The sequence below is a fragment of the Coregonus clupeaformis genome, unplaced genomic scaffold, assembly GCF_020615455.1.
Source record: "Coregonus clupeaformis isolate EN_2021a unplaced genomic scaffold, ASM2061545v1 scaf1308, whole genome shotgun sequence".
Taxonomy (NCBI): domain Eukaryota; kingdom Metazoa; phylum Chordata; class Actinopteri; order Salmoniformes; family Salmonidae; genus Coregonus; species Coregonus clupeaformis.
Genome location: NW_025534762.1, coordinates 50,855 through 77,500, shown reverse-complemented (window position 1 = coordinate 77,500; position 26,646 = coordinate 50,855). Strand labels below are relative to the sequence as shown.

Here is a 26,646-nt window from a genome sequence, read left to right as displayed (position 1 = left end):
TTTAGTCGGTTCATTAAGTTGCATGGAAATACGAATCACTGATACATTTTGTTCATGTCTTTATATAGTGTACCAAGAGTTGTTCCCTCGCTAACAGCCATACCAGCCTGAATATGCTTGATCTCGTCCGATCTCGGAAGCTAAGCAGGATCGGGCCTGGTAATTACTTGGATGGGAGATTGCCTGGGAATACAAGGTGCTGTAAGCTGTTTGTTCCACTAGAGAGTACGCTTGTGTCATGGTGCATCTGCCCTTTATTTATCACCCTAATAATATCATGTATTTTTAATGGACTAAATGCAGTTTGTATGTGCTGCCCTGCCCTGATCAAATTAAATAATAGACAGTGCGTTTTCCTCAAAATATATGTGTCATGGAGCAACTGCCTTTTATTTAGCACCCTAATAATATCATGTATTTTTATTGGTCTAAATGCAGTTTGTATGTGCTGCCCTGCCCTGCCCTGATTCAAATTAAATAATAGACAGTGCGTTTCCCTCAAAATATAGGCAGTCCATTCAGCCTTTGTTTTTAGTCGGTTCATTAATTTGCATGGAAATACGAATCACTGATCAATTTTGTTCATGTCTTTATATAGTGTACCAAGAGTTTTTCCTGTGCTTACGGCCATACCAGCCTGAATACGCCCGATCTCGTCAGATCTCGGAAGCTAAGCAGGTTTAGGGCTGGTTAGTACTTGGATGGGGGACCACCTTGGAATACCAGTTGCTGTAAAAGCATGTAAGAAGCTATGACGTGGACTGATAATCTGTGTTATATGCTGAGATGTGAAGATGTGATGTGAAATATGAAGCTATGATATGTAAAAATAAGCTGTGAAGCTATGAGATGTGAAGATGTGATGTGAAATATGAAGCTATGATATGTAAAAAATAAGCTGTGAAGCTATGAGATGTGAAGATGTGATGTGAAATATGAAGCTATGATATGTAAAAATAAGCTGTGAAGCTATGAGATGTGAAGATGTGATGTGAAATATGAAGCTATGATATGTAAAAATAAGCTGTGAAGCTATGAGATGTGAAGATGTGATGTGAAATATGAAGCTATGATATGTAAAAAAAAAAAAAAAAGCTGTAAAGCTATGATGGGTTATTTAAAAAAATAAAAATAAAAAAATAAATCAAAAAAATATATATATATGCCCGATCTCGTCTGATCTAGGAAGCTAAGCAGGATCGGGCCTGGTTAGAACTTGGAAGGGAGACTGCCTGGGAATACCAGGTGCTGTAAGCTTTTTGTTCCACTTGAGAGTACTCTTGTGTCATGGAGCAACTGCCTTTTATTCGCTCACCCTAATAATATCCTGTATTTTTATTGGACTAAATGCAGTTTGTATGTGCTGTCCTAACCTGATCAAATAAAAATAGACAGTGCGTTTCCCTCAAAATATAGGCAGTATATTCAGCCTTTGTTTTTTAGTCGGATCATTAATTTGCATGGAAATACGAATCACTGATCAATTTTGTTCATGTCTTTATATGTACCAAGAGTTATTCCCTTGCTTCACGGCCATACCAGCCTGAATACACCCGCTCTCGTCTGATCTCGGAAACTAAGCAGGATTGGGCCTGGTTAGTACTTAGCTGGGAGACCTCCTGGGAATACCAGATGCTGTAAGCTTTTTGTTCCACTAGATAGTATTATTGTGTCATGGAGCAACTTTCTTTTATTTATCACCTAATAATATCATGTATTTTTTTTGGACTAAATGCAGTTTGTATGTGCTGCCCTGACCTATCCTGATCAATTTAAATAATAGACAGTGCGTTTCCCTCAAAATATATGTGTCATGGAGCAACTGCCTTTTATTTATCACCCTAATAATATCATGTATTTTAATTGGACTAAATGCAGTTTGTATGTGCTGCCCTGCCCTGCCCTGATCAATTTAAATAATAGACAGTGCGTTTCCCTCAAAATATATGTGTCATGGAGCAACTGCCTTTTATTTATCACCCCAATAATATCCTGTATTTTTATTGAACTAAATGCAGTTTGTATTTGCTGTCCTAACCAAATCAAATTAAATAATAGACAGTGCGTTTCCCTCAAAATATAGGCAGTACATTCAGCCTTTGTTTTTAGTCGGTTCATTAAGTTAAACGAAATACGAATCACTGATACATTTTGTTCATGTCTTTATATAGTGTACCAAGAGTTGTTCCTGCTCTTACGGCCATACCAGCCTGAATACACCTGATCTCGTCCGATCTCGGAAGCTAAGCAGGTTTGGGCCTGGTTAGTACTTGGATGGGAGACCGCCTGGGAATACCAGGTGCTGTAAGCTTTGTTCCACTAGAGAGTACTCTTTTGTCATGGAGCAACTGCCTTTTATTTATCACCCTAATAATATCATGTATTTTAATTGGACTAAATGCAGTTTGTATGTGCTGCCCTGCCCTGCCCTGATCAATTTAAATAATAGACAGTGCGTTTCCCTCAAAATATATGTGTCATGGAGCAACTGCCTTTTATTATCACCCTAATAATATCCTGTATTTTTATTGAACTAAATGCAGTTTGTATTTGCTGTCCTAACCAAATCAAATTAAATAATAGACAGTGCGTTTCCCTCAAAATATAGGCAGTACATTCAGCCTTTGTTTTTAGTCGGTTCATTAAGTTAAACGGAAATACGAATCACTGATACATTTTGTTCATGTCTTTATATAGTGTACCAAGAGTTATTCTATCGTTACGGCCATACGAAGCCTGAATACACCCGATCTCGTCTGATCTCGGAAACTAAGCAGAGTTGGGCCTGGTTAGTACTTGGATGGGAGACCTCCTGGGAATACCAGGTGCTGTAAGCTTTTGTTCCACTAGAGAGTACTCTTGTGTCATGGAGCAACTGCCTTTTATTTATCACCCTAATAATATCATGTATTTTTATTGGACTAAATGCAGTTTGTATGTGCTGTCTAACCTGATCAAATAAAAAAAATAGACAGTGCTTTCCCTCAAAATATAGGCAGTACATTCAGCCTTTGTTTTTAGTCGGGTTCATTAAGTTGCATGGAAATACGAATCGCTGATCAATTTTGTTCATGTCTTTATATAGTGTACCAAGTGTTATTCCCTTGCTTACGGCCATCACCAGCCTGAATATACCCGCTCTCGTCTGATCTCGGAAACTAAGCAGGGTTGGGCCTGGTTAGTACTTAGATGGGAGACCTCCTGGGAATACCAGATGCTGTAAGCTTTTGTTCCACTAGATAGTATTCTTGTGTCATGGAGCAACTGCCTTTATTTATCACCCTAATAATATCATGTATTTTTATTGGACTAAATGCAGTTTGTATGTGCTGCCCTGCCCTGCCCTGATCAATTTAAATAATAGACAGTGCGTTTCCCTCAAAATATATGTGTCATTGAGCAGCTGCCTTATATTTATCACCCTAATAATATCCTGTATTTGTATTGGACTAAATGCAGTTGTATGTGCTGTCCTAACCTGATCAAAAAATAATAGACAGTGCCTTTCCCTCAAAATATATGTGTCATGGAGCAACTGCTTTTATTTATCTCCCTAATAATATCCCGGTATTTTTATTGGACTAAATGCAGTTTGTATGTGCTGTCCTAACCTGATCAAATTAAATAATAGACAGTGCGTTTCCCTCAAAATATAGGCAGTACATTCAGCCTTTGTTTTTAGTCTGTTCTTTAAGTTGCACCCGAAATACCGAATCACTGATACATTTTGTTCATGTCTTTATATAGTGTACCAAGAGTTATTCCATCGCTTACGGCCATACCAGCCTGAATATGCCCGATCTCGTCAGATCTCGGAAGCTAAGCAGGTTTAGGGCTGGTTAGTACTTGGATGGGGGACCACCTTGGAATACCAGTTGCTGTAAAAGCATGTAAGAAGCTATGACGTGGACTGATAATCTGTGTTATATGCTGAGATGTGAAGATGTGATGTGAAATATGAAGCTATGATATGTAAAAAATAAGCTGTGAAGCTATGAGATGTGAAGATGTGATGTGAAATATGAAGCTATGATATGTAAAAAAATAAGCTGTGAAGATGTGTGATGAAATATGAAGCTATGATATGTAAAAAAATAAGCTGTAAAGCTATGATGGGTTATTTAAAAAAAAATAAAAAAAAAAAAAAATACACCCGATCTCGTCTGATCTCGGAAACTAAGCAGAGTTGGGCCTGGTTAGTACTTGGATGGGAGACCTCTGGGAATACCAGGTGCTGTAAGCTTTTGTTCCACTAGAGAGTACTCTTGTGTCATGGAGCAACTGCCTTTTATTTATCACCCTAATAATATCATGTATTTTTATTGGACTAAATGCAGTTTGTATGTGCTGTCCTAACCTGATCAAATAAAAAAATAGACAGTGCGTTTCCCTCAAAATATAGGCAGTACATTCAGCCTTTGTTTTTAGTCGGTTCATTAAGTTGCATGGAAATACGAATCGCTGATCAATTTTGTTCCATGTCTTTATATAGTGTACCAAGAGTTATTCCCTTGCTTACGGCCATACCTCAGCCTGAATATACCCGCTCTCGTCTGATCTCGAAACTAAGCAGGGTTGGGCCTGGTTAGTACTTAGATGGGAGACCTCCTGGGAATACCAGATGCTGTGCTTTTTGTTCCACTAGATAGTATTCTTGTGTCATGGAGCAACTGCCTTTTATTTATCACCCTAATAATATCATGTATTTTTATGGGACTAAATGCAGTTTGTATGTGCTGCCCTTCCCTGCCCTGATCAAATTAAATGATAGAAAGTGCGTTTCTCTCAAAATATATGTGTCATGGAGCAACTGCCTTTTATTTATCACCCTAATAATATCATGTATTTTTAATGGACTAAATGCAGTTTGTATGTGCTGCCCTGCCCTGATCAAATTAAATAATAGACAGTGCGTTTTCATCAAAATATATGTGTCATGGAGCAACTGCCTTTTATTTATCACCCTAATAATATCATGTATTTTTATTGGTCTAAATGCAGTTTGTATGTGCTGCCCTGCCCTGCCCTGATTCAAATTAAATAATAGACAGTGCGTTTCCCTCAAAATATAGGCAGTATATTCAGCCTTTGTTTTTAGTTGGTTCATTAATTTGCATGGAAATACGAATCACTGATCAATTTTGTTCATGTCTTTATATAGTGTACCAAGAGTTATTCCCTTGCTTACGGCCATACCAGCCTGAATACGCCCGATCTCGTCAGATCTCGGAAGCTAAGCAGGTTTAGGGCTGGTTAGTACTTGGATGGGGGACCACCTTGGAATACCAGTTGCTGTAAAAGCATGTAAGAAGCTATGACGTGGACTGATAATCTGTGTTATATGCTGAGATGTGAAGATGTGATGTGAAATATGAAGCTATGATATGTAAAAAATAAGCTGGGAAGATGTGATGTGAAATATGAAGCTATGATATGTATAAAATAAGCTGTGAAGATGTGATGTGAAATATGAAGCTATGATATGTAAAAATAAGCTGTGAAGCTATGAGATGTGAAGATGTGATGTGAAATATGAAGCTATGATATGTAAAAATAAGCTGTGAAGCTATGAGATGTGAAGATGTGATGTGAGAAAAAAAAAAATAAATAAATAAATAAATACGCCCGATCTCGTCAGATCTCGGAAGCTAAGCATGTTTAGGGCTGGTTAGTACTTGGATGGGGGACCACCTTGGAATACCAGTTGCTGTAAAAGCATGTAGAAGCTATAACGTGGACTGATAATCTGTGTTTATATGCTGAGATGTGAAGATGTGATGTGATGTGAAATATGAAGCTATGATATGTAAAAATAAGCTGTGAAGATGTGAAATATGAAGCTATGATATGTAAAAAAATAAGCTGTGAAGCTATGAGATGTGAAGATGTGATGTGAAATATGAAGCTATGATATATAAAAATAAGCTGTGAAGCTATGAGATGTGAAGATGTGATGTGAAATATGAAGCTATGATATGTAAAAATAAGCTGTGAAGATGTGATGTGAAATATGAAGCTATGATATGTAAAAAAAAATAAGCTGTAAAGCTATGATGGGTTATTTAAAAAAATAAAAATAAAAAAATAAATACGCCCGATCTCGTCCGATCTCGGAAGCTAAGCAGGGTCGGGCCTGGTTAGTACTTGGATGGGAGACCGCCTGGGAATACCAGGTGCTGTAAGCTTTTTGTTCCACTAGATAGTATTCTTGTGTCATGGAGCAACTGCCTTTTATTTATCACCCTAATAATATCATGTATTTTTATTGGACTAAATGCAGTTTGTATGTGCTGCCCTGCCCTGCCCCTGATCAATTTAAATAATAAGACAGTGCGTTTCCCTCAAAAATATATGTGTCATGGAGCAGCTGCCTTTTATTTATCACCCTAATAATATCCTGTATTTGTATTGACTAAATGCAGTTTGTATGTGCTGTCCTAACCTGATCAAATAAAACAATAGACAGTGCCTTTCCCTCAAAATATATGTGTCATGGAGCAACTGCCTTTTATTTATCTCCCTAATAATATCCTGTATTTTTATTGGACTAAATGCAGTTTGTATGTGCTGTCCTTAACCTGATCAAATTAAATAATAGACAGTGCGTTTCCTCAAAATATAGGCAGTACATTCAGCCTTTGTTTTTAGTCTGTTCTTTAAGTTGCACGGAAATACGAATCACTGATACATTTTGTTCATGTCTTTATATAGTGTACCAAGAGTTATTCCATGCGCACGGCCATACCAGCCTGAATACGCCCGATCTCGTCAGATCTCGAAGCTAAGCAGGTTTAGGGCTGGTTAGTACTTGGATGGGGACCACCTTGGAATACCAGTTGCTGTAAAAGCATGTAAGAAGCTATGACGTGGACTGATAATCTGCGTTAAGGCTGAGATGTGAAGATGTGAAATATGAAGCTATGATATGGAAAAAAATAAGCTGTGAAGCTATGAGATGTGAAGATGTGATGTGAAATATGAAGCTATGATATGTAAAAATAAGCTGTGAAGCTATGAGGATATGAAATATGAAGCTATGATATGTAAAAATAAGCTGTGAAGATGTGATGCTGAAATATGAAGCTATGATGTGCTAAAAAAATATAAGCTGTAAAAAAGCTATGATGGGTTAATTCTTAAAAAAAAAAAAAAATACACCCGATCTCGTCTGATCTCGGAAACTAAGCAGAGTTGGGCCTGGTTAGTACTTGGATGGGAGACCTCCTGGGAATACCAGGTGCTGTAAGCTTTTGTTCCACTAGAGAGTACTCTTGTGTCAATGGAGCAACTGCCTTTTATTTATCACCCCTAATAATATCATGTATTTTTATTGGACTAAATGCAGTTTGTATGTGCTGTCCTAACCTGATCAAATAAAAAAATAGACAGTGCGTTTCCCTCAAAATATAGGCAGTACATTCAGCCTTTGTTTTTAGTCGGTTCATTAAGTTGCATGGAAATACTGAATCGCTGATCAATTTTGTTCATGTCTTTATATAGTGTACCAAGTGTTATTCCTTGCTTACGGCCATACCACGCCTGAATATACCCGCTCTCGTCTGATCTCGGAAACTAAGCAGGGTTGGGCCTGGTTAGTACTTAGATGGGAGACCTCCTGGGAATACCAGATGCTGTAAAGCTTTTGTTCCACTAGATAGTTTCTTAGTCATGGAGCAACTGCCTTTTATTTATCACCCTAATAATATCATGTATTTTTTATTGGACTAAATGCAGTTTGTATGTGCTGCCCTGCCCTGCCCTGATCAATTTAAATAATAGACAGTACGTTTCCCTCAAAATATATGTGTCATGGAGCAGCTGCCTTATATTTATCACCCTAATAATATCCTGTATTTGTATTGGACTAAATGCATTTGTATGTGCTGTCCTAACCTGATCAAAAAAATAATAGACAGTGCCTTTCCCTCAAAATATATGTGTCATGGAGCAACTGCCTTTATTTATCTCCCTAATAATATCCTGTATTTTTATTGGACTAAATGCAGTTTGTATGTGCTGTCCTAACCTGATCAAATTAAATAATAGACAGTGCGTTTCCCTCAAAATATAGGCAGTACATTCAGCCTTTGTTTTAGTCTGTTCTTTAAGTTGCACGGAAATACGAATCACTGATACATTTTGTTCATGTCTTTATATAGTGTACCAAGAGTTATTCCATCGCTTCTACGGCCATACGAGCCTGAATACACCCGATCTCGTCTGATTCTCGAAACTAAGCAGGGTTGGGCCTGGTTAGTACTTAGATGGGAGACCTCCTGGGAATACCAGATGCTGTAAGCTTTTTGTTCCACTAGATAGTATTCTTGTGTCATGGAGCAACTGCCTTTTATTTATCACCCTAATAATATCATGTATTTTATTGGACTAAATGCAGTTTGTATGTGCTGTCCTAACCTGATCAAATAAAAAAATAGACAGTCGTTTCCCTCAAAATATAGGCAGTACATTCAGCCTTTGTTTTTAGTCGGTTCATTAAGTTGCACAGAAATTCGAATCACTGGTAAATTTTGTTCATGTCTTTATATCGTGTACCAAGAGTTGTTCCTGCGCTAACGGCCATACCATCCTGAATATGCCTGATCTCGTCTGATCTCGGAAGCTAAGCTGGATTGGGCCTTGTTAGTATTCTTGGATGGGGAGACCTCCTGGGAACTGCCTTGGAATACCAGGTGCTGTAAGCTTTTTGTTCCACTGGAGAGTACTCTTGTGTCATGGAGCAACTGCCTTTATATATCACCCTAATAATATCATGTCATTTTATTGACAAATGCAGTTTGTATGTGCTGCCCTGCCCTGCCCTGATCAATTTAAATAATAGACAGTCGTTTCCTCAAAAATATATGTGTCATGGAGCGAACTTCCTTTTTATTTCCCTAATAATATCATGTATTTTTATTGGACTAAATGCAGTTTGTATGTGCTGCCCTGCCCTGGTCAAATTAAATAATAGACAAAGCGTTTCCCTCAAAATATAGGCAGTACATTCAGCCTGTGTTTTTAGTCGGTTCATTAAGTTGCACGGAAATTCGAATCACTGGTAAATTTTGTTCATGTCTTTATATAGTGTACCAAGAGTTGTTCACTCGCTTACAGCCATACCAGCCTGAATACACCAGATCTCGTCTGACCTCGGAAGTTAAGCAGGATTGGGCCTGGTTAGTACTTGGATGGGAGACTGCCATAGGAATACCATGTGCTGTAAGATTTTCGTTCCACTAGAGAGTGCTCTTGTGTCATGGAGCAACTGCCTTTTATTTATCACCCTAATAATATCATGTATTTTTATTGGACTAAATGCAGTTTGTAGTGCTGCCCTGCCCTGCCCTGCCCTGATCAATTTAAATAATGGACAGTGCGTTTCCCCTCAAAATATATATATGTCATGGAGCAACTGCCTTTTTATTTATCACCTTAATAATATCATGTATTTTTTTATTGGACTAAATGCAGTTTGTATGTGCTGCCCTGGTCAAATTATATAATAGACAAGCGTTCCCCTCAAAATATAGGCATTACATTCAGCCTTTTGTTTTTAGTCGGTTCATTAAGTTGCAACTGAAATTCGAATCACTGGTAAATTTTGTTCATTTCCTTTATATAGTGTACCAAGAGTTGTTCACTGCATCGGCCATACCAAAGCCTGAATACACCCGATCTCGTCTGATCTTGGAAACTAAGCAGGATGGGGCCTGGTTAGTACTTGGATGGGATACCGCCTGGGAATACCATGTGCTGTAAGCTTTTTGTTCCACTAGAGAGTGCTCTTGTGTCATGGAGCAACTCGCCTTTTATTTATCACCTAATAATATCATGTATTTTTATTGACTAAATGCAGTTTGTATGTGCTGCCCTGGTCAAATTATATAATAGACAAAGCGTTCCCCTCAAAATATAGGCATTACATTCAGCCTTTGTTTTTTATTCGATCTCATTAAGTTGCACGGAAATTCGAATCACTGGTAAATTTTGTTCATTTCTTTATAGTGTACCAAGAGTTGTTCACTGCGGCTTACGGCCATACCAGCCTGAATACACCCGATCTCGTCTGATCTCGGAAACTAAGCAGGATGGGGCCCCTGGTTAGTACTTTGGATGGGATACCCTGGGAATACCATGTGCTGTAAGCTTTTTGTTCCACTAAAAGAGTGCTCTTGTGTCATGGAGCAACTGCCTTTTATTTATCACCCTAATAATGTCATGTATTTTTAATTGGACTAAATGCAGTTTGTATGTGCTGCCCTGCCCTGCCCTGATCAATTTAAATAATAGACAGTGCATTTCACTCAAAATATATGTGTCAAGTCAGCAGCTGCCTTTTATTTATCACCCTAATAATATCATGATTATTATTGGACTAAATGCAGTTTGTATGTGCTTCCCTGCCCTGGTCAAATTAAATAATAGACAAAAGCGTGCTCCCTCAAAATATAGGCAGTACATTCAGCCTTTGTTTTTAGTCGGTTCATTAAGTTGCACGGAAATTCGAATCACTGGTAAATTTTGTTCATGTCTTTACATAGTGTACCAAGAGTTTTTCACTAGCTTACGGCCATACCAACCTGAATACACCTGATCTCGGAAGCTAAGCAGGATTGGGCCTGGTTAGTACTTGGATGGGAGAACCCCTGGGAATACCATGTGCTGTAAGCTTTTGTTCCACTAGAGAGTGCTCTTGTGTCATGGAGCAACTGCCTTTTTATTTATCACCCTAATAATATCATGGATTTTATTGGACTAAATGCAGTTTGTATGTGCTGCCCTGGTCAAATTATATAATAGACAAAGCGTTCCCCTCAAATATAGGCATTACATTCAGCCTTTGTTTTTAGTCGGTTCATTAGTTGCACGGAAATTCGAATCACTGGAAATTTTTGTTCATTTCTTTATATAGTGTACCAAGAGTTATTCACTGCGCTTACGGCCATACCAGCCTGAATACGCCCATCCTGATTGGAGAAGTGACGACAGGAATGCGAGGTTTGAGCTGTGAGTGAGTGTTTTGCTGAAGAGTGTTTGCTCGAGAGCTATTTTTGTTAATTATTTGGATTTGAAATATATTTTTTGTTTGTTCTTGCAGTTGAATAGTTTTAAGTTTGGTTAGTCTTCCCCCTTGCAGTTTTGCTGCTTGGGGAGAGTTTTTCTTTTCGGATTCTTTTTTTTGAATCACTATGACGGACAACATGGAAATGACAAACGGAATGGACAAAGACAACGAAAGGGCGCAACGGAAGAAAAATGAAGATAAAGAAGGAATGAAATATGGCAAAAGAATACACGGTGGCAATTGAGTTGGTAGGAGAAGACAAAGTGACGACAATGGAACTACTACGAGCAATTAAGGAGGGGTGTGGAGAGGTGGTGGGATGCCGAATGAAAGGAGAAAAAAAGTATGAAGTTACGATGAGAAACGGAAAAGGAAAAGAACGTTTAATGGATGGAATATGGATAAAGGACACCAGGATTTTGTGAGAGATGTTAATGTGAAGGGAATTGGTGGTGTCTTTTATGAATCTCCCAGTATATGTAGAAGATGGTGTGATACTGGGTAAGCTGAGTAGCTGGGGGGAGTGGAAGCCGTTTCGGAGAAAAGGAGGAGAGTTTGGCCAGGAACGGAGGTGGTTGATGGGACACGTTTTTGCAAAAGTCAAGTTCACAGAAAAAGTGACATCATTGCCTTACTCTACAAGAATTGAGACGTTGGAGGAGCAGAATATTTTAGGGTCCTTCATGACAAACAGGTCAGAGTGTGTCGGTTGTGTATTCAACCCGGGCACATAGTTAAAGACTGCCCTGAATTTAAGTGTTTCAAATGTGGCAAGCAAGGACACTATGCGAGAGAATGTGTATGGAGAGAAGGAAAGGAATTTCTGTGGTGGATGCAGAAAGAGATTGGCGGAGTGCAACTGTGGAGAGGTTATGGCTGAAGAGGGGAGTCAAGCACCTATTCGAGGAAGCAGGTGTATTGTCGCAAGAAGGAGAAGAAGATGGAGGAGAGGACGTGGTGGAGAGTGGAGAGACGGAGGAAGGAAGAAGGGAGAAGGACCAGAAGATGAATGAAATTGGGAGTAGTATGGACTCAGAAATAAGAAGAGGAAGTTTTCAGGAGGAGGGGGGAGTGGACTGGGGGAAGCACGGGGGACTCACAGGTTTTGGGGGATAGCACAGTACTAACAAGTACCTCGGGGGTGAAGAAATGGAGAGGGGTTCGAGTTTGAGAACAATAACAGAAACGACAACGACGGCTATACATGAGAGACGGAGATGAACACGGGGAGCACAACGATGACAATGCCAGAGACGGAGATGAACATGGGGAGCACAACGGATGAGGGTGACAAGAAGTTGAGTTGGCTGGATAACATGGACTTGGAGGAGATATCGGACACGGATGATGGAGAAAAGAGTGAAAGAACGAGGGAAGGATACAGGAAGAGGAAAGCGGGGGAAGAGGGAGAGGGAAAGGGGGGAAGAGGAAAGAAACTGGATAACAGGTAGAGGATAATGAATTTATATTTTACTATTTTATTATTTATTAGAATGGTAAATATAATGTCAATAAATGCAAATGGTTTGAGAGAACTATGGGAAAATTTAATAGAATAGTACAAATGAAGAATTCAGATATTTTATGTATTCAAGAGACGCACTGGGATAATGCATGTGTTTTAGGAGTTAAAAAAATATGGAGGGATTTTATTTATGTTAACAATGGCAGGGGAAATTCAAGTGGGGTTGCAATTTTATTAAGGAAGGATGTAGTAGAAAATGTGAAGAAGATATATAATGATAATAATGGGAGGATTTTAATTTTGGATTTTGAATATATGAATAGGGTTTTTAGGATTATAAATATTTATGCTTGAATAAAGAGATAGAGCGAAAGAATTTATTTTTAGAAGTAGGGAAATGGTGTAAGGGTAACTGTATTTTAGTAGGGGATTTAATGTAAAAATGAATAGATTAGATATGAAAAGGGGAGCTATTTTAGAAATGACGTATCTAGGGGGGTCTTAAGGAAGATTATGTTTGAAAACAGTTTGATTGATATATGGAGGGAGTGAGAATCCGAACAAGAGAGGAATTTCTAGAAGGCAGGTGGTTTTAGGGGAGTTGAAACAGACGCGAATAGATCTGGTTTTAGTAAATGAGGGTTTAAGGAATTTTATGAAAGAAATTAAGTATGTTTTTACAGCTTTTAGTGATCATGCGGCGGTGGTATTTTCTTGTGGAGTAAGGACACATACTAAATCTGGTGGGCTGTGTGTTTAAATAATAGCTTGCTAGAGGAGGAAAATTATATTGAGATGATATCAGAATGTATTGGGAGGCCAAAAGACAACAGTTAATGGAGGTGAATATGGGGTTGTGGTGGGAGGAGCTGAAAACCAAATGTAAGGAATTGACTATAAAATATGCTGTTAAGAGGAATTATTTTTTGAAAAAGAAGGAGAGGGAACTACGTAAGAAGGTTAAACATGAACTTGAGTGTATAGAAAAGGATGAAGGTCATGGGGTGGAAGGATTATTTACTGGCTAAGGATGCACTTGATGAATATGAGAAGAAGAAATGTAATGCGGCTATTGTAAGGAGTAGAGTGCAATATGCGATAGAGGGGGAAAGGTGTACTTCATTTTTTCTTGAATTTAGAAAAAGAAGACAAGGAAGATTTATATTACGGAGTTAATTAATGATAAAGGGGAAAAGGTTAATGATTTGGTGGGGATTCTGGATACGGTCGAGAGATATTATGAATGCTTATTTAAAAAGAAGAGGTTAATGATTCCTGTATGGATAAGGTGCTTGAACACGTGGATACTAAGTTAACAGAAGGGGAAAAACATGTGTGATGAAGATATGAGTCTAACTGACATTAAGGAGGCCATATTAGATGCTAATTGCAATAGGAGTCCGGGGTCTGATGGCCCTAACTCGAATTTTATAAATCTTTTTGCAGATTTGTTGGCTCAATTTTAAGAAAACTGTATGAATATATTGAAAAGACTCAAGTGGTGCCAGATTCGCGCTGGCCACAGGAGTTTTAACCATACTGTATAAAAATAAAGGGAGTCGTGTAAATTTGGATAATTATCGACCGTTGACACTTTTAAATTGTGATTATAAGATCTTAGCCAAGGTCTTAGCTAATAGAGTTAAAAAAGTTATGGGAGGAGTAATAGCAGAGACACAAGGATATAGTGTACCAGGGAGGGATATTTCTGACACAGTGGGAACAATAAGGGATGTGATAAAGCATATGGGGGAGGAAGGGGGTTTGTGATGAGTTTGGATCTAAATAAGGCTTTTTGATAGAGTTGATCATTCCTTTTTACTGCGTACACTTGGGAAATTTGGGTTTGGTGAAAGAATGATAGGTTGGATTAGACTACTGAATGGATATGCAAGGAGCAGAGTAAAATGTAATGGGATTTTAACAGATTATTTTACTCTGGAGAGGATCTGTAAGGCAGGATGTCCGTTATCAGCTGCTCTTTATAGTTTATCGGTGGAGCCGCTTATGCGCAATGATTAAAGCAAACAAATTAATTTAGTATACGGATACCGGATGGGGGAGAGTGTTATACAGCAATATGCGGATGATACCATGTACTGTGATAGATGTTGAAAGTGTGAAGAATGTAATGGAGTGTTTTGAGGTATATGTGAAGGCATCAGGGGGCCAAAACTTAATGTTGAAAAATCTGGAATAATAATGTATGTGGGATAGATGAAAAGTGGACTGTGGATTCCCTTTCCAAAAAGGCTGGAAGGTTATATAAAGACTTTAGGGGTGGTTTGGTTGGATAAAGAAGGGACGAGATGAGACATGGACTGGGGTTTTGAATAAAATAAAACATACTCTATCCTATTGGAAGGCACTGTTCTTGAGGGGGAAGGTGGTGGTGATTAATTCTTGGTGGCATCCAAATGTATCTATGTTCTAGGTTCGTTGGATATGCCACAATGGGTGTTTAAAGAATTCAATGATTTGGTTTACAGATTTCCTATGGGAGGAAGGGGACTAGGATTGCAAGGGCAACTCTTATCTCGGATTTAAAGGATGGGGGTTTGGAAATGGTGGATCTGGATGTGAAGAAAAAGCAATGAGAATAAAAACTGTGCAAAAATACTTATATGGGGAGGTAGATTATGGATGGAAAAAGGTTTTTAAACATTTTTGTACAGAAGTGGGGGTTATGAAGAAAGTGGATTGGCCATTATCATGGAAAGAAGGATATGTTGGAGGGTTTGCCTGAGTTCTATAAAGAGGTGTTCTTGGCATGGGGAATTTCTTCCTAAGATTGAGTACACATGTACAAATAAGGACAACATATTAATCAGCCTGTGTTTTGAATCCAGGAAAATAGAGAGTGGTGGGAAGGTGCTGTACAACAAAATGTTCATGGCTGGGTTAATATTGGTAAAATATTTTCTTTATGAGGTTATACCGGTTTTAAGGGGCAGGCAATTCTGGATACTGTGTGGGAGGTTGATGATACAGTGGAGAGAAAATTAGTATTTGCAGATACTCTGAAAGAATTAAATTATGCATTCGGGTAGAGTGGATAAAAGTGATAAATGGAGGGGGGGAATATGAGGACTTGTATGTGTCTGCCAAGTCTCTATGTGGGTAAAGGATCGGGGAAACAAGTTTTATCAAAAGTAACACAGAAAATATTGTACAAGTGTATGTTGGAAGTCTGTGTGTGTGAGGGCCTGCGGCTGAGAGGATGTGGAGAAAAATGTTTATTGATTTGGATGTTTCTTTGATGTGGGAGAATTTGGGTTTGTTTGGGAATCAATTGTGAGAACATGGATTTTATGATACGGCATAATCGTATATACACAAATATTATTTTACATCAGATAAACCGCGATGTCACGTAAGCGGGAATGTGATGTGTGTATGATGAGCCAGAGTCTTTGTTGCATTTATTTGTTGAATGTCCAAGTCTGACAGGTTTTTTTAAGGAAGTAAAAAATTTGTTGTTGTGGAGGCACTGGAGAAAATATTTTTTAGAAAGTTTTGTATGGGATAGGTTAATATTATTTGGAGTAATGGGGAAATGTTTGGGTGTGAATGTGTCCTGTCCAATATTGTTTGAGTTTTGTGAGTATGCACTTTACCTAAAGAATATGAAACATTTTGAAGGGAAAAAGGTGAATGTCTGGGTAATCTTTAAAGCAGGTTTAAGAAAGCAGGTGGAATTAATGTTAATGCAAAACTAGAGAAATTTGAAAGTATGTTTATAAAGGGAGTACTTTAGTGTCTATGGAGGAGGGAGGAGGGGGGGGGAGTTAGGGTCGCTTACTCTAAATGGAGTATGTCTAATGTCTATATTAGATTATGTATTTTATGTTGATTAGTGAATAAGGATGGTGTAATTATGGGATGGAAGATTTTAGATGAACATTTTGTTGAGGGTGTGGGTTGTTTGCAAAGGTGGATGGTAGAGGAATCACTTATAATTTTTGAGAATTTTTTTGAATATTTTCTTTGTTTATTTTTATTTGGTAGGGGGTGGCTTTTATCTGCCTATTTTGTGGGTGGAATTTGTTATGTCTTAGTCATGTCTGAGTTTTTTTTGTATTTTTATTTCTTTGGGTTCTTTGATTTGATAGGGGTGAATTGTTCACCTGCCTATGTTAGGATAGTGTCTTCTGTATTGTTCATTGTAATATTGTACTGTAAATATTGTAAAAATTGAATTTTTGATAATAAAAAGAGAAAAAAAAATACACCCGATCTCGTCAGATCTCGGAAGCTAAGCAGGTTTAGGGCTGGTTAGTGCTTGGTTGGGGGACCACCTTGGAATACCAGTTGCTGTAAAAAGCATGTAAGAAGCTATGACGTGGACTGATAATCTGTGTTAGTAGGCTGAGATGTGAAGATGTGATGTGAAATATGAAGCTATGATATGTAAAAAAATAAGCTGTGAAGCTATGAGATGTGAAGATGTGATGTGAAATATGAAGCTATGATATGTAAAAATAAGCTGTGAAGCTATGAAATGTGAAAGATGTGATGTGAAATATGAAGCTATGATATGTAAAAATATAGCTGTGAAGCTATGAGATGTGAAGATGTGATGTGAAATATGAATCTATGATATGTAAAATAAGCTGTGAAGATGTGATGTGAAATATGAAGCTATGATATGTAAAAATAAGCTGTGAAATATGAAGCTATGATATGTAAAAAAATAAGCTGTAAAAAGCTATGATGGGTTAATAAAAAAAATAAAAAAAAATACACCCGATCTCGTTTTGATCTCGGAAGCTAAGCAGGATTGGGCCTGGTTAGTACTTTGATGGGAGACCGCCAGGGAATACCATGTGCTGTAAACTTTTGTTCCGCTAGAGAGTGCTCTTGTGTCATGGAGCAACTGCCTTTTATTTATCACCATAATAATATCATGTATTTTTATTGGACTAAATGCAATTTGTATGCTGCCCTGCCCTGCCCTGATCAAATTAAATAATAGACAGTGCGTTTCTCTCAAAAATATATTAAAGTCATGGAGCAACTGCCTTTTATTTATCACCTAATAATATCATGTATTTTTATTGGACTAAATGCAGTTTGTATGTGGTGACCTGCCCTGCCCTGATCAATTTAAATAATAGACAGTGCGTTTTCCTCAAAATATATGTGTCATGGAGCAACTGCCTTTTATTTATCACCCTAATAATATCATGTATTTTTATTGGACTAAATGCAGTTTGTATGTGCTGCCCTGCCCTGCCCTGATCAAATTAAATAATAGACAGTGCAGTTTCTCTCAAAATATATGTGTCATGGAGCAACTGCCTTTTTTTATCACCTAATAATATCATGTATTTTTATTGGACTAAATGCAGTTTGTATGTGGTGACCTGCCCTGCCCTGATCAATTTAAATAATAGACAGTGCGTTTTCCTCCAAAATATATGTGTCATGGAGCAACTGCCTTTTATTTATCACCCTAATAATATCATGTATTTTATTGGACTAAATGCAGTTTGTATGTGCTGCCCTGCCCTGCCCTGGTCAAATTAAATAATAGCCAAAGCGTTTCCCTCAAAATATGGCAGTACATTCAGCCTTTGTTTTTAGTCGGTTCATTAAGTTGCACGGAAATTCGAATCACTGGTAAATTTTGTTCATGTCTTCATATAGTGTACCAAGAGTTGTTCACTATCGCCTTACGCCATACCAGCCTGAATATGCCCGATCTCGTCTGATCTCGGAAGATAAGCAGGATTGTGCCTGGTTAGTACTTGGATGGGAGACCGCCTGGGAATACCAGGTGCTGTAAGCTTTTGTTCCACTAGAGAGTGCTCTTGTGTCATGGAGCAACTGCCTTTTATTTATCACCCTAATAATATCCTGTATTTCTATTGGACTAAATGCAGTTTGTATGTGCTGTCCTAACCTGATCAAATTAAGTAATAGAACAGTCGTTCCCCTGAAAATATAAGCAATACATTCAGCCTTTGTTTTTAGTCTGTTCATTAGGTTGCATGGAAATACGAATCACTGATACATTTTGTTCATTTCTTTATATAGTGTACCAAGAGTTGTTCCTGCCTTATGGCCATCCATCCTGAATATGCCTGATCTCGTCAGATCTCGGAAGCTAAGCAGTGTTGGGCCTGGATAGTACTTGGATGGGAGACTGCCTGGGAATACCAGGTGCTGTAAGATTTTGGTTCCACTAGAGAGTGCTCTTGTGTCATGGAGCAACTGCCTTTTATTTATCACCCTAATAATATCATGTATTTTTATTGGACTAAATGCAGTTTGTATGTGCTGCCCTGCCCTGCCCTGATCAATTTAAATAATGGACAGTGCGTTTGCCTCAAAATATATGTGTCATGGAGCAACTGCCTTTTTATTTATCACCCTAATAATATCATGTATTTGTTATTGGACTAAATGCAGTTTGTATGTGGTGACCTGCCCTGCCCTGATCAATTTAAATAATAGACAGTGCGTTTTCCTCAAAATATATGTGTCATGGAGCAACTGCCTTTTATTTATCACCTAATAATATCATGTATTTTTATTGGACTAAATGCAGTTTGTATGTGCTGCCCTGCCCTGCCCTGGTCAAATTAAATAATAGACAAAGCGTTTCCCTCAAAATATAGGCAGTACATTCAGCCTTTGTTTTTAGTCGGTTCATTAAGTTGCACGGAAATTCGAATCACTGGTAAATTTTGTTCATGTCTTCATATAGTGTACCAAGAGTTGTTCACTCGCTACGCGCCATACCAGCCTGAATATGCCCGATCTCGTCTGATCTCGGAAGATAAGCAGGATTGTGCCTGGTTAGTACTTGGATGGGAGACCGCCTGGGAATACCAGGTGCTGAAAGCTTTTTGTTCCACTAGAGAGTGCTCTTGTGTCATGGAGCAACTGCCTTTTATTTATCACCCTAATAATATCCTGTATTTCTATTGGACTAAATGCAGTTTGTATGTGCTGTCCTAACCTGATCAAATTAAATAATAGACAGTGCGTTTCCCTGAAAATATAAGCAGTACATTCAGCCTTTGTTTTTAGTCTGTTCATTAAGTTGCATGGAAATACGAATCACTGATACATTTTGTTCATTTCTTTATATAGTGTACCAAGAGTTGTTCCTGCGCTATGGCCATACCATCCTGAATATGCCTGATCTCGTCCGATCTCGGAAGCTAAGCAGGATCGGGCCTGGATAGTACTTGGATGGGAGACTGCCTGGGAATATCAGGTGCTGTAAGATTTTGGTTCCACTAGAGAGTGCTCTTGTGTCATGGAGCAACTGCCTTTTATTTATCACCCTAATAATATCATGTATTTTTATTGGACTAAATGCAGTTTGTATGTGCTGCCCTGCCCTGCCCTGCCCTGATCAATTTAAATAATGGACAGTGCGTTTCCCTCAAAATATATATGTCATGGAGCAACTGCCTTTTATTTATCACCCTAATAATATCATGTATTTTTATTGGACTAAATGCAGTTTGTATGTGCTGCCCTGGTCAAATTATATAATAGACAAAGCGTCCCCCTCAAAATATAGGCAGTACATTCAGCCTTTGTTTTTAGTCGGTTCATTAAGTTGCACGGAAATTCGAATCACTGGTAAATTTTGTTCATTTCTTTATATAGTGTACCAAGAGTTGTTCACTCGCTTACGGCCATATCAGCCTGAATACACCGATCTGATCTGATCTCGGAAACTAAGCAGGATGGGGCCTGGTTAGTACTTTGATGGGATACCGCCCAGAATACCATGTGCTGTAAGCTTTTTGTTCCACTAGAGAGTGCTTGTGTCATGGAGCAACTGCCTTTTATTTATCACCCTAATAATATCATGTATTTTTATTGGACTAAATGCAGTTTGTATGTGCTGCCCTGCCCTGCCCTGATCAATTTAAATAATAGACAGTGCATTTCACTCAAAAATATATATGTCATGGAGCAACTGCCTTTTATTTATCACCCTAATAATATCATGTATTTTTATTGGACTAAATGCAGTTTGTTTGTGCTGCCCTGGTCAAATTATATAATAGACAAAGCGTTCCCCTCAAAATATAGGCATTACATTCAGCCTTTGTTTTTAGTCAGTTCATTAAGTTGCACGGAAATTCGAATCACTGGTAAATTTTGTTCATTTCTTTATATAGTGTACCAAGAGTTGTTCACTCGCTCACGGCCATACCAGCCTGAATACACCCGATCTCGTCAGATCTCGGAAGCTAAGCAGGTTTAGGGCTGGTTAGTACTTGGATGGGGGACCACCTTGGAATACCAGTTGCTGTAAAAGCATGTAAGAAGCTATGGCGTGGGACTGATAATCTGTGTTATATGCTGAGATGTGAAGATGTGATGTGAAATATGAGCTATGATATGTAAAAATAAGCTGTGAAGCTATGAGATGTGAAGATGTGATGTGAAATATGAAGCTATGATATGTAAAAAATAAGCTGTGAAGCTATGAGATGTGAAGATGTGATGTGAAATATGAAGCTATGATATGTAAAAATAAGCTGTGAAGCTATGAGATGTGAAGATGTGATGTGAAATATGAAGCTATGATATGTAAAAATAAGCTGTGAAGCTATGAGATGTGAAGATGTGATGTGAAATATGAAGCTATGATATGTAAAAAAATAAGCTGTAAAGCTATGATGGGTTATTTAAAAAAAATAAAAAAAATAAAAAAAATACACCCGATCTCGTCTGATCTCGGAAACTAAGCAGGATGGGGCCTGGTTAGTACTTGGATGGGATACCGCCTGGGAATACCATGTGCTGTAAGCTTTTTGTTCCATTAGAGAGTGCTCTTGTGTCATGGATCAACTGCCTTTTATTTATCACCCTAATAATATCATGTATTTTTATTGGACTAAATGCAGTTTGTATGTGCTGCCCTGCCCTGCCCTGATCAATTTAAATAATAGACAGTGCATTTCACTCAAAATATATGTGTCATGGAGCAGCTGCCTTTTATTTATCACCCTAATAATATCATGTATTTTTATTGGACTAAATGCAGTTTGTATGTGCTGTCCCTGCCCTGGTCAAATTAAATAGTAGACAAAGCGTTTCCCTCAAAATATAGGCAGTACATTCAGCCTTTGTTTTTAGTCGGTTCATTAAGATGCACGAAATTCGAATCACTGGTAAATTTTGTTAATGTCTTTATATAGTGTACCAAGAGTTGTTCACTTGCTTACGGCCATACCAGCCTGAATACACACGATCTCGTCTGATCTCGGAAGCTAAGCAGGATTGGGCTTGGTTAGTACTTGGATGGGAGACTGCCTGGGAATACCAGGTGCTGTAAGCTTTTGTTCCACTAGAGAGTGCTCTTGTGTCATGGAGCAACTGCCTTTTATTTATCACCCTAATAATATCATGTATTTTTATTGGACTAAATGCAGTTTGTATGTGCTGCCCTGCCCTGCCCTGATCATTTTAAATAATAGACAGTGCATTTCCCTCAAAATATATGTGTCATGGAGCAGCTGCCTTTTATTTATCACCCTAATAATATCATGTATTTTTATTGGACTAAATGCAGTTTGTATGTGCTGCCCTGCCCTGGTCAAATTAAATAATAGACAAAGCGTTTCCCTCAAAATATATGTGTCATGGAGCAACTGCCTTTTATTTATCACCCTAATAATATCATGTATTTTTATTGGACTAAATGCAGTTTGTATGTGTTGTCCTAACCTGATCAAATTAAATAATAGACAGTGCGTTTCCCTGAAAATATAGGCAGTACATTCAGCCTTTGTTTTTAGTTGGTTCATTAAGTTGCATGGAAATACGAATCACCGATACATTTTGTTCATGTCTTTATATAGTGTACCAAGAGTTGTTCCTGCGCTTACGGCCATACCTGCCTAAATATGCCTGATCTAGTCCGATCTCGGAAGCTAAGCAGGATTGGGCCTGGTTAGTACTTGGATGGGAGACTGCCTGGGAATACCAGGTGCTGTAAGCTTTTTGTTCCACTAGAGAGTACTCTTGTGTCATGGAGCAACTGCCTTTTATGTATCACCCTAATAATATCATGTAATTGTATTGGACTAAATGCAGTTTGTATGTGCTGCCCTGCCCTGCCCTGATCAATTTAAATAATCAACAGTGCGTTTCCCTCAAAATATATGTGTCATGGAGCAACTGCCTTTTATTTATCACCCTAATAATATCATGTATTTTTATTGGACTAAATGCAGTTTGTATGTGCTGCCCTGCCCTGGTCAAATTAAATAATAGACAAAGCGTTTCCCTCAAAATATAGGCAGTACATTCAGCCTTTGTTTTTTGTCGGTTCATTAAGTTGCACGGAAATTCGAATCACTGGTAAATTTTGTTCATGTCTTTATATAGTGTACCAATAGTTGTTCACTTGCTTACGGCCGTACCAATCTGAATACATCCGATCTCGTCTGATGTCGGAAGATGAAGAGGATTGGGCCTGGTTAGTACTTGGATGGGAGACGGCCTGGGAATACCAGGTGCTGTAAGCTTTTTGTTCCACTAGAGAGTGCTCTTGTGTCATGGAGCAACTGCCTTTTATTTATCACCCTAATAATGTCCTGTATTTTTATTGGACTAAATGCAGTTTGTATGTGCTGTCCTAACCTGATCAAATTAAATAATAGACAGTGCGTTTCCCTGAAAATATAGGCAGTACATTCAGCCTTTGATTTTAGTCTGTTCATTAAGTTGCATGGAAATACGAATCACTTATACATTTTGTTCATTTCTTTATATAGTGTACCAAGAGTTGTTCCTGCGCTTACGGCCATACCATCCTGAATATTCCTGATCTCGTCAGATCTCGGAAGCTAAGCAGGATCGGGCCTGGTTAGTACTTGGATGGGAGGCCGCCTGGGAATACCAGGTGCTGTAAGCTTTTTGTTCCACTAGAGAGTGCTCTTGTGTCATGGAGCAACTACCTTATATTTATCACCCTAATAATATCATGTATTTTATTGGACTAAATGCAGTTTGTATGTGCTGCCCTGCCCTGCCCTGATCAAATTAAATAATAGTCAGTGCGTTTCCCTCAAAATACATGTATCATGGAGCAACTGCCTTTTATTTATCACCCAATAATATCCTGTATTTTTATTGGAATAAATGCAGTTTGTATGTACTGCCCTGCCCTGGTCAAATTAAATAATAGACAAAGCGTTTCCCTCAAAATATAGGCAGTACATTCAGCCTTTGTTTTTAGTCGGTTCATTAAGTTGCACGGAAATTCGAATCACTGGTAAATTTTGTTCATGTCTTTATATAGTGTACCAAGAGTTGTTCTAGTGCTTACGGCCATACCATCCTGAATATGCCTGATCTCGTCTGATCTCGGAAGCTAAGCAGGATTGGGCCTGGTTAGTACTTGGATGGGAGACCGCTGGGAATACCAGGTGCTGTAAGCTTTTTTGTTCCACTGGAGAGTACTCTTGTGTCATGGAGCAACTGCCTTTTATATATCACCCTAATAATATCATGTAATTTTATTGGACTAAATGCAGTTTGTATGTGCTGGCCCTACCCTGCCCTGATCAATTTAAATAATAGACAGTCGTTTCCCTCAAAATATATGTATCATGGAGCAACTGCCTTTTATTTATCACCCTAATAATATCATGTATTTTTATTGGACTAAATGCATTTTGTATGTGCTGCCCTGCCCTAGTCAAATTAAATAATAGACAAAGCGTTTCCCTCAAAATATAGGCAGTACATTTCGCCTTTGTTTTTAGTCGGTTCATTAAGATGCACGGAAATTGAATCACTGGTAAAAAATTTTTCATGTCTTTATATGGTCAGCGAAGACTTGGTTGCAGGATCAGTTAGGCCAGTAGGAGCAGTGATGGATTACATTTTAATAGCAGCTTTGATAACACTGTGTGTGATGTTTGTAATTTGTTACTGACCTTTGAGAAAGCTATGATATTGAGATAGGTTGGAGTAGTGATGCCTGGAGACAACACTCAGATGCCGTTGTTGACTGTTCCTGATCTGGATGAAGAGGGACAAGTGGAACTGGATGGATAAATATCCTTTTTGATGATTTGATCATTTTTCAATTTATTTTTCAATATTAGTGTGATTTTAGTATGATTTTATGAATCAAAGGGGGGAAATGGGTTAATGTGATTCATACATCATTTATATATCATTTTTATATTCTTAGTTGATCTTGATGTTTAATTTGAAAGTGTTTGTTTTGCAAAAGATACTGTTTGGTCTTTTCTTTTCTTCCAGAAGCATTTGGGGGAATATGTGGAGATTGAAATACTCAAACAAGGACAATATGAAGGGACAATATGAAAGGACAATGACTGGAGGAGATGAAACAAGGAGGGTGTGGAAAGATTCCGATTCCATCATCAACAATCCATTGGAAGTCGAGACTACGGGGAGATGAAGTGTAGTGGACTACATTCCAGTGTCTGCAATGAAATATAGACATATTTGCATGTGTAATACATAATTTGTGTCATATTCTTAGGTATTAATTTTTGTAGAATGATATTTGATGTTGTTGGATACATGTGGGGATCTTAGATGTTTTTGTTTATTTCGTTGATGCTTAGGGACAGGGAGTCTAGGCAGGAGAGGTCCACTGTAGGGTCCAATGGGTTGACCAGCCTTAGAGTGGACATTTTTTGGATAGGATTTTGTTTGCAGGGGCTTACATGTGTATTTAATTGCATTATAGTTTCAAATGCATTTACATTGTTTATGAGTTTATCGGGAGTACCTAGGTGGTTGCCTGGGGCAGAGGGACCGTGAGAGAATTTTACTGTCTTGATTGATGGATGGATTTGGAACAAAGGTTGCCGGACAGTTTTTCGCTCTCACACTCCATAAAGATTTGTTCATATTTCATAGTAATGTATTCACACTTCATAAACAGTTATTCATATTTCATAGAAAGGTATTTACACTCTAGAGGAGAATGTTTTTGGTTTAATGTTAAAGATACTCAATAAGATAAATTGTTACTGGTCATAATCCTATTCTGTTTGTTTTCGAGACTTTTAGTTAGTCTCGAGGGGGGATATGTCGTGTATGAAGATTATGACTAGTCTTGAGGGACAAAGAAAAACTGTTTATCTTAGTTTAAATGTGAGCCGTTTGTAGGGTGACGCCCAAGGGGAGACCGGTGATTGGACGAAAGAGGAGCAACCCATTTTTGCCATTGTTTATAAGTATGGGCTAGACAAAGAAGCGGCAGAAGCATTCAGATTAATTTGGGACGGTGCTTCTCCAGACACACGTGGGTCTGTAACTTATGCTGTAAACTTGTGATACGAATAAAAACTTCTAATCAAGGTACAGCCTAAGCGGACTCTTTGTTGACAGCAATAACCACCAACATCCGACGGGACACGACACTTCGCGGCTACCTGAGACATGAAACAGATAGGTGGGAGGGCATACAGGCTGTCACCAATTTATTAATGTGCAATTTGCCTAAATGGGAATTGTGGGAACACTTCAACCAGTACAGTTTTATTCGACACTGTATATATTTGTTTTGGACATCATTACGTCCAGCAGTTTTTATCAACACAAGACAGTTCAATGGAAACGCACCCTAGCAGGGCATTGTTGCATCTATTTTCTATGCCAACTTTCTAAATGTTGACAAACAAATCACTAGACAAGTTAATGGAAAGACTGAAAAGCATCTTGATTTTTTGTTTAGTGAAAATCTTCTGTGAATGAAGTGCAAAAAAGCATTAACGACTGACTTAGCTGTTCTAGTAGTATTGGTCTGAGAAAGTCGTTAATAACGAGTGTTTTTCAAGAGCAACTTTACGTATCGATGGTTTTGAGAAACAGCTCGGAGACTCCTACGTAGGTTCTAACGATGAACTTAGCCTTAGCCATGCTTTTGGAAACAGGGCCAAGCTAGCTAGATAACTTGGCTAGCTAGCTAGTTGTCTGTGACCTAACGTTAGCTAATTTGCTAGTTAACGTGTCCGCTAATATTGGCAATACAACATCACTGCCCAGTGACCAACAAAGCAACAACTTTGTACCTTAAATAATTCTTACCTTAACATAATAGCTAGTTAGCTATTTCAGTTTGGATATTCAACATTGGTACAATAAT

General features: G+C 38.2%; 4 non-coding genes and 22 pseudogenes across 4 annotated transcripts; all 26 read left to right on the top strand.

Moving 5' to 3' along the window:
• Window positions 1-89: 89 nt before the first annotated feature.
• On the top strand, window positions 90-208 carry LOC123486684 (annotated as a pseudogene).
• A 411-nt stretch (window positions 209-619) lies between these two features.
• Window positions 620-738, top strand: LOC123486663 (annotated as a pseudogene).
• A 787-nt stretch (window positions 739-1,525) lies between these two features.
• LOC123486681 lies at window positions 1,526-1,644 on the top strand (annotated as a pseudogene).
• Window positions 1,645-2,192: 548 nt separating this feature from the next.
• Window positions 2,193-2,311, top strand: LOC123486645. The gene has a single exon (XR_006659438.1). It is a non-coding gene; the product is annotated as a 5S ribosomal RNA (ribosomal RNA).
• A 406-nt stretch (window positions 2,312-2,717) lies between these two features.
• Window positions 2,718-2,837, top strand: LOC123486680 (annotated as a pseudogene).
• A 269-nt stretch (window positions 2,838-3,106) lies between these two features.
• Window positions 3,107-3,226, top strand: LOC123486672 (annotated as a pseudogene).
• Window positions 3,227-3,768: 542 nt separating this feature from the next.
• Window positions 3,769-3,887, top strand: LOC123486671 (annotated as a pseudogene).
• A 626-nt stretch (window positions 3,888-4,513) lies between these two features.
• Window positions 4,514-4,633, top strand: LOC123486647 (annotated as a pseudogene).
• A 549-nt stretch (window positions 4,634-5,182) lies between these two features.
• LOC123486662 lies at window positions 5,183-5,301 on the top strand (annotated as a pseudogene).
• Window positions 5,302-7,520: 2,219 nt separating this feature from the next.
• LOC123486675 lies at window positions 7,521-7,640 on the top strand (annotated as a pseudogene).
• Window positions 7,641-8,182: 542 nt separating this feature from the next.
• Window positions 8,183-8,301, top strand: LOC123486646 (annotated as a pseudogene).
• Window positions 8,302-9,106: 805 nt separating this feature from the next.
• LOC123486678 lies at window positions 9,107-9,226 on the top strand (annotated as a pseudogene).
• Window positions 9,227-9,642: 416 nt separating this feature from the next.
• LOC123486690 lies at window positions 9,643-9,762 on the top strand (annotated as a pseudogene).
• Window positions 9,763-10,028: 266 nt separating this feature from the next.
• LOC123486688 lies at window positions 10,029-10,148 on the top strand (annotated as a pseudogene).
• Window positions 10,149-10,562: 414 nt separating this feature from the next.
• On the top strand, window positions 10,563-10,671 carry LOC123486683 (annotated as a pseudogene).
• Window positions 10,672-18,203: 7,532 nt separating this feature from the next.
• LOC123486677 lies at window positions 18,204-18,321 on the top strand (annotated as a pseudogene).
• Window positions 18,322-18,589: 268 nt separating this feature from the next.
• Window positions 18,590-18,707, top strand: LOC123486679 (annotated as a pseudogene).
• A 556-nt stretch (window positions 18,708-19,263) lies between these two features.
• Window positions 19,264-19,382, top strand: LOC123486682 (annotated as a pseudogene).
• Window positions 19,383-19,651: 269 nt separating this feature from the next.
• LOC123486669 lies at window positions 19,652-19,770 on the top strand (annotated as a pseudogene).
• A 410-nt stretch (window positions 19,771-20,180) lies between these two features.
• Window positions 20,181-20,297, top strand: LOC123486648 (annotated as a pseudogene).
• Window positions 20,298-20,701: 404 nt separating this feature from the next.
• Window positions 20,702-20,820, top strand: LOC123486670 (annotated as a pseudogene).
• A 907-nt stretch (window positions 20,821-21,727) lies between these two features.
• Window positions 21,728-21,846, top strand: LOC123486651. The gene has a single exon (XR_006659441.1). It is a non-coding gene; the product is annotated as a 5S ribosomal RNA (ribosomal RNA).
• A 544-nt stretch (window positions 21,847-22,390) lies between these two features.
• LOC123486660 lies at window positions 22,391-22,509 on the top strand (annotated as a pseudogene).
• Window positions 22,510-22,919: 410 nt separating this feature from the next.
• LOC123486687 lies at window positions 22,920-23,038 on the top strand (annotated as a pseudogene).
• A 270-nt stretch (window positions 23,039-23,308) lies between these two features.
• Window positions 23,309-23,427, top strand: LOC121561088. The gene has a single exon (XR_005999129.2). It is a non-coding gene; the product is annotated as a 5S ribosomal RNA (ribosomal RNA).
• Window positions 23,428-23,835: 408 nt separating this feature from the next.
• On the top strand, window positions 23,836-23,953 carry LOC121561004. Its single transcript, XR_005999082.2, has one exon. It is a non-coding gene; the product is annotated as a 5S ribosomal RNA (ribosomal RNA).
• The last annotated feature ends 2,693 nt before the right edge of the window (window positions 23,954-26,646 follow it).